Source organism: Corapipo altera, unplaced genomic scaffold (assembly GCF_003945725.1).
Source record: "Corapipo altera isolate COAL_440 unplaced genomic scaffold, ASM394572v1 268, whole genome shotgun sequence".
Taxonomy (NCBI): Eukaryota; Metazoa; Chordata; class Aves; order Passeriformes; family Pipridae; genus Corapipo; species Corapipo altera.
Window position 1 is genome coordinate 878945 of NW_020884901.1, and position 7692 is coordinate 886636.

Below are 7692 nucleotides of genomic sequence, written 5' to 3' on the forward strand. Positions count from 1 at the left end.
CCCGCACCGGTGAGTGGAGCGCGGGGCTCGGGCGGGCCGGGGCGGGGGCCGGCGGGGCCGGGGCCGAGCTGCACGAGGGGGTGCCGGGGGTCGGAGCGTCCCGGCGGCCGCAACTTTCCGCGGCCGCGGGGCACAACAAAGGGCCGCTGCCCGCCCTGCCCCGCTGCCCCCGCGGGCCGGGCCGCCGGGACCCGCTCGGGGCGCTGCGGGGCGGGCGCGGGGCACGCGGGGATCGGGTCCCCTCGGGCGCTGCGGCGCTTCCTGCGGATTCGACTCGTTTCGCAAAAATCGCGTTTTCCCCCTCCGAACGCGCGGGGTGTGCGGGGTGTGCGGGGTGTGCGGGGCCGCTGCCCGGTCGCTCCGGGCGGGTGTCCCGGTACCGCCCGCGCGGTGTCCCGGTGCAGCCCCCGGGTGTGTTTCCCTCACCCCTGTGAGCCGGTCCCGGCCCGGGGTTTATAGGCACCATTTGGGACCCTTTTACACTTCCCTTATGCAGATGCCGCATCTGCACTTGAATGTCCCTGCCAATTTTTATGGTTTACAATTGCATTTTACCATCTTAAGGTACTCGGGTTCTCTACAAAGGGTTCGCTCAGACAAAAGAGGCTTTTTATCAGGCAGCATCCTCGGTTTGAGATACAGGCGGTACCAAAACACACGCAGTGCGGGAACTGCAGAAACGGGCATTTCTGTGACCACCCTGATGTGTAATTCTGAGTTGTGTCCCTGGAAACACTTTATTCCTCCTCGCTTAATTAGATGTCCACTTGGATGAAAGACACTTAATACCCTTAGATACTTTAATAACGCTTTTAATACTTTAATACATCCTTAATACTTTTTGAACTTTATGGCTTAATTTGTGAAGTGTTGTTGCTTTGGTGTCCCTAAGAGTCCAACAATATTAATACTTTGTCTGCATTTGCTGTTTTTCTCGCAGAGGTGGGATTTTGGGGGAATCTCTTTTGATTAATCAGATTAGTTCTAAGAGTTCCTTGCATGTCTTGTATAGCTGTTTCATGTGACAGACGTACCTGTGGCTGCAGTTACTCTTTTGAATGGATAATGTGACAACCTTTTACTACTTTGCCTTCAAAAATGTGAAATACTGGCGCAGTGTTGAGACATTGCTTGACCTTCAGTCTTTCTAAAGCCTTGGGCGGCCAGGGGAGGAGCAGAAAAGACTGGGTTGTTAATTCATGGGCTTATAAAATACCTGCAAATGGTAATGACAAATGAAGATTCTTAACATTTCCTCTTTCTAAGGAAAATTACTGGCACTTCTGATACCTCAAGCATCTTAGTGAAAGCAGTTAAAATTATATGATGCAAATACAGGTACACAGGACAGAGATGTAAAAGTCGGATTGTATTCTTGGTGGCTGTGTTAAAATCATTAATGAACTTAAGCTCTGCACGTGGCTTCTGTGTTAACCCAGAGTAAACTGCTGCAAGTTTATTGGTGTCTCCAGCGAGAGAAGCCTCGGGATAACTTTCAAATGACGTGGTTTTATTTCAGCAGTTACGGGCAATTGCAGCCTCATTATTTGAGGGGGCACTTGACGTTCTCAGAATATAAGATGCTGGTTTTTCCCTTGCCAATTTGAGTACCTCCCCTTCCATGTAAGAAACATATTTTGTCATTGAGCAAATTAATGGCAATGAGCGAAACCAATTTTTTTTAAAAGTAATTACATTAAGGTGTTCATTTTTCCTGCAGTAGTAGCAATTATTTCTCAACAGGGTCTCATTTAAGAGCAGTTTCCCTATAGCTTCAGTTGGCACGTTTTTCCTCTGTGAGTGAGACGTGATGGCTTTTACACAGTTTTAGTTATTTTTTGTTTTAGCTAAAATAGGGATAAGGCAGGTTATCTAGAATTAAGGTAACTTTAGATACTTTGTTGTGTAGTGTGGTCACAGAAGACAGATTTATCAGGAAGCAACTTGAATTTTGTGTTCCTGTAAAATTATCAGAGTTTCAGATTACTGATCTGGATGAACTTCATACCAGAGAGAAGAGGAAGGTTGTCAGAGCACAAAGAATGTAAGGTTTTCAAAGAAAAACCCCTTTGCCTGCATCCCTTCCGTTTTCCACAGCGCTCCCAAACTTTACTGGCACAACACTGACATTTTTAGTGGTTCTTTAGGCTTGGTCGCTTTGCATCTGATGAGATAAGCCTTTGCTTAACAAAGACTATTTCATTGATACAGTTGGGTCTTGCTATAAACATTTCTTTGAAGATTTAGGAAGAAAAACAAATGGAGTTGTTGGATGGCAATGCTGCTGAAGTCAAATGTCTCTGAATAAACAAGAAGCTACAGTGTTATTTCAGCTCAGCGTTAGCTTGTTGAATGTGGATAGCTCTTGCTATTGTAAATAATAATAATAGAAAATAATAAATTGAATTCTGAACTCAGGTCTGTGATTGAAATGAAAGACTTGCGATTTAGGAAGAACTTAATTCCTTTGTTTGATTTGATGCTAAGATGGAAAAATACCTCTTGGTGTAAAGTTGGAATTTGGTATTGATGTCTTCTGTAGATCATTAATCAGGAAGATGGGTTTATGCATGCCTTTTTGTGCTGAGCCCAGGACTGTGCTGGATGCTGAGCAGATGCAGTGTGTGATGTGACACTGCAGCAACAGGATTTTTTTCCCTGCTTTGCTATAAAACAGTATAAAGATGCTGTGTTACAGAAAATGAGGGAACTTTCCCATCTAGGAGGCTATTTTGTGATTGTTGGGAAGCAATAGCTGTCTTTCTGTCCTGCCTCTGGCAAATCCTTTGTGGTATCTCTTTTTGGTGGGGAAAATGTGCCAGTGGTTTTACTGAATTACCGTTCAGCTCCTATGTGGTAGAGCTTTGAACAGATGCATTTACGCCAGCATTCTGTGAGAATGGGAGCACAGTTTATCCTGTTGATAAACTGCCTATTTAAATAAAGCCTTCAGCAGTGTAATCTGGTAATTCTAATTAAGTCATTTACATAGAGAATTGGCCCAGGGTTTCATCAGATGGCTGCTGGGGAGCTGAAATGCATTCTTCCCCTCCAGCTGTATTAAACCAGCCTTTTGATCCTGTCCTTTTTTTAGCCTTTAAGCCAGAGTGGTTATCACTGTGCAGAGTTAATTGAGAAAGGGAAGTTGGGGGACAAGGGGACCCTTCGAGGTTTGGCTTTGGTCTTAATTATTACAGTTCTAATTACATAATTAGAAGACTTCCAGATTTTATATGTTGATAAAAATGATTCTGTACAGGTTTTGTTAGAAAGAGGAAATGCACCACAGAGAGGCTTCAGTGAAGTTCTTTATTGGTAAATGATTGCCCATAACTTATCTTGAAGGCAGTATATGCCTGGAGTATCTGAGTTCTCCTCCAGTGCTTTGATAAGGAGGTTTCATTTACTCAGGGTGGACCCCACGTCCTTCAGAGAGCACAAGTTACATGTCTGCCTCCCCTTGCTTAACCATCCCAGCTATGGGCTTGTAGAGGTGGTGAAATTTAAACTTAGAGAAATGTCTGGTCAGTGTGAAAGATTAATTTTTTTTAAACCCATTTTCCCTTCATGAACACATCAGGAAGAAAAAAAAAAACAGGGAAAATTTATCATGGCTCTCGTGCCAGGCTGACTGCAAACTGCTGTGATGGCCTTGTCTGGAAATACCTCTCAGCTGAAACGTGATAGAAACCTTAAATAGTTTTTATGGAAACATAATCTGGAACTGTGAAGTCCTGGGGACTAAATCTCAAAATTCTCTTATTGGGTAAAACCCCCCAGCTCTGAGAAGCCCAGGGTTTACCTGTGGGAATTGCTTTGGAGCCCTCAGATCCTGAAGCCAAGTGATTAAATGATGGCTGTTGTGGCTGTAGTAAAAATCTGTAAAAGAACTTTGAGTCTCTGAGAGTTCTGCCAAACACCAGCTTGTCCTCCAAAAATCTCTTCATTCACTCTTACAGCTGTAGTTCTATGTTTTTTGGCAATACTTACAAGGAATTATTCCTAAGTATATTGTTGCTTCAGATGTCTTGTGTGTGCTCTTGCCAGGAGACTCCACATCCTCTGCCTGTTTTATCAACAGCTGTGAGGAAATGCCCTTTCTGTGGGTCACAAGCAAATTTTTTTACCTGCAAATTTACCTTACTTGTGATGTTTTACAAAATTGAAGGAAACTGAGGAAAGATGCCAGTGTTGGGTACCAGTTTGCTGCTCCCAGTTTGCAGTAGCAAGCTCAGGCTGTGGCTGCTCATTGCCTCCTGATTTGCTGCTTTGTGAAGCTTTTCTTTGCCCAGTGCTGTTCTCCTACTTACCTGGTACGTGCTGATTGAGTCCATCACCTTAACACTTGAGTTGACCTTTAGTATTTCACTTGGATTTACACGGGGCCTCTGCTCAGTGAACTGTCCCTATCACAGGATGATATCCATAAAAATGACACTTCCTAGTCTTGAAAAAAATCCCCAGGCCCATTGGAGACATGTGAAAAGGACACCCAGCAGGAAGAGAGGCCCATGGCCTGAAATATTCATCAATCATTTTCCTGGCACCAGGAAACCAATCAACTCTTCTAAGGGGGAGAGCGTAATCAATCACACGATGTGGGAAACAGGCACTGCCAGAAATGTCCCCTCGTGCACAGAAGGAAAGGGTTGTGTTCGTCCTTACTCACAAGTGGGAACTTACACCCTCAGTGGAAAGGACTCGTCCTTTGGAAGAGGCAAACTGGGCAGACAACAGCTCACGTTGGATTGGCAGCTCCAGCCTGCACTGAAGATTTTGTTTCCAGTAATGCTGAGCTGGTTTGTTTTGAGATACTTTTTCTTTACCTTCCTGTAGCTGGCAGGTGAAGGGTTTGTTTCCTGTTCCCAAACCTCTGTGTTCTGATGTGGCAGGTCCAGCTGCAGCATGTTTTTGTCTAGAGGATCAGAATTTTAAAATTTTACTTTTTCTTCATGAAACAACCTAAGTTGGAAACAGCTTCTCTTGCAAACTGGTGCTGGGAAAGAAATGCACCTCTGGGTGCTTGGCCTCTGAGTTATGCTAAAAAATATATGTATAGATACATCTATATATATATATAGATATATAGGTTACCCAATAATAAATAAACAGTAGTTGTCAATATCTGTGGAATATTTTATTGTAGCATGTGGACAGGGGTTATTTGAATTCAAATAATAATCTGAAATTCAAATACATTGAAATTCAAATAATTTGAATTCAAATAAGAAATACTGGAAAATAATCTAGAAAGATGCTATAAATTGGAACAAGAGAGTTGTTTGTAGCTTTGTTTTTTTTCTAGGGAAACCTCTACAAAAATTGCTGCGTAAGAAATGCCACAGTTATGGCAAAATAAATGGCAGTGCCACAGCCTTTCTCATCTTGTTTAGTCCACGAGGCAGCAGATCACACTGGGGTGATTTTTTCTGAGTGAGATGTTTCAGGCGTGGCTGGGTGGGGGTGCAGGGGGTGCTGGGTCACCAGCCCTACCCACCACTGCCCAAGCAGAACGTGGCCATCTGTGGAGCACCAGTGGGGAGCAGCTTGAAAAGAAAGAATAGATTTCCCTTAGCAGTGTATGTAACAATTATTTTGGAATTGTAAAACTTGTAATCATACATCTTAAAACCTGAGATTAAAAGAGGCAACATTTGCATTTGCTGCCTTTTCATGAAAATATCAGCAAAATGTGAAGTCCTGTATTATTTTTTTAAGTTTTAAGTTAGATTAAATGTGAATTAAGATTTCAGATTGCTCTTCAGAGCAGCCAGATTGAATTGCCCCTTGAAAAGATTAGGAGCCTCCTCTTTAAAAATGTGGATATTTTTCCTGTATTTAAGGTGATTTCCTAGTATAAGTGTAGACAAATCTCCACAAATATCCAAGTGCTAGGAATGGTGCTTCTGTCCTGATGAACATTTTCTGTCAAACAGTTTCTGATGTGCTTTTTAAGACGCTTAGATGTGTTACCACAATTAAAAGCTACTACGAGATGTGGTGTCCTGCAAAATGAGATTATAGCAGTAGGCAGATGTGGCTGGAATGAGCCCCGAAGAGAAAGGGAAGTGTTTCTGGAATTGCAAGCAGCAGGAGCTAATACGGTTTGCAAACATGGGAGACAGGAGGCAGAGAGGTAGGTGGGGAGAAAGAATCCAATTTCCCTTGATTCCTGCCCGTTTGTAATCCCTGTCCCTGGGAGGCCAAATGCTTAATGTAAGTAAGCCTTTCACTCCAACAAAACCCGGGATCCTGGTGGTGGTGGGGCTGAGAGGGAAGTGCTGGGTGAGGCTGTGGGTCTCTGGATTTCATGAGCAGGACACTGGAACCAATAATGTAACGAAACCTGGAGTCTGAAGGACTGGTCAGGTATTGCAGCCATTGGCATGAGCCACAATCACTTCCAGGTGACCTGTGGGAAATGAAGACCTCACAAAAATGGGTAAGCGACACCCACCACGGTTCCCAGCTGACACTCTGAGTGTTCACCTTGTGCCTTGGTCCTTGTATGACGTGCAGGGAGAGCCGTGGCTCTGGGGATTGATTTACAGTGCAGAGGATTTCATATTCTAACACGTCCCTCCCATGTGCTGAACCACAGGACTCGCAGGTTTAAATCCCAAATGCCAGCTGTAGGATTGCTGTGACAGTGAGCATGTGCTGCCACTGCCCATCCTGTGCTGCAGCTGAACGTGGCAGGAGCACATTGCACCAGGCAGCTGGGAAGCTTTTCCCTCTAGTGCTGATTTAATGTCAATTATACACCCAGTGGTTGATTTGGATGATGCAGTGCTTCTGTGTACATGTGGTAACAATGAGGAAGCTTGTTCCAATGTGTAGTGCTTGTACCTATTTTTCACATTCAAGGCTTCTGTCGTGATCCTCAGGGCACAGTTCACTCCCTAAGTACTGCCCAGCCTCCTGATGCCGGGGCTGGTGCAGTCAGCCAGGTCCTGGCAGAGTGCAGCTCAAGTCCATTACAGTCAGGAGCTGTAATATTAGCTCCACTAATTAAAATTAGGAGATAAATGCTGTGAAATTAATTAACCTTGAGGTTAGGGAAAACAGCTGTTTTCAGACTGATCACATGTTGGTGCTTCTCCGGGATCCCAGTGAGTCAGTGCCATTCCTGCACTGGCTGCTGGATCCAACGGGCACGTTACCTGTGCTGTGGTGAAAAGGTCCAGTCACGGGGTGTTTCCAGCCTGGTGCACTGGTTGGGGTCTGGAACAACTCGCCCCTGGGAACACTGGGTAATTTGCAACATGATTTCTGGCATATTCTGTATATCATAATGTGCTACTAACTATCAGTAGATGAATATTAATCTGGGTTGATATTAACTCTTAAAAAATATCATCTCTTGTATAATATCAGACAATTCTGTTTTTTTAATGAAGGTAACTCTAGTGGTCTCTAGATGGATTTTGCTATAGTAATATGCCTTGTGTTGGCCAACACTTTATCAGTGATCAAAAAGTCAATAAAGAATTTCCCCAGATTTACAGAATGATTATGCAATTGATCTTCCAGTATTGGAGTAGGCTGGGCTGCCTGGTGGGCAGTATCCTGGTCAACCAAAATGTACTCCAGGTAGAGAAGATGCAAAATTTTATGCCCAGGGACAAAGCCTGTGGGACGGAGCACTGCATGCTGAGAGGCATTGGATTTGAAACAGATGATCACTTTTAT

At 44.0% G+C, this 7692-nt stretch overlaps 1 protein-coding gene across 1 annotated transcript in view; it reads left to right on the forward strand.

Annotated features, from left to right (window-relative positions):
- Window positions 1–3443, forward strand: part of RPL35 (ribosomal protein L35) — a 19319-nt gene extending 15876 nt beyond the window's left edge. The window contains exon 5 of the mRNA XM_027650105.1: window positions 3433–3443. The gene's annotated coding sequence lies outside the window, so the exon portion shown is untranslated. The remainder of the gene's footprint in view (window positions 1–3432) is intronic.
- Window positions 3444–7692: the final 4249 nt, after the last annotated feature.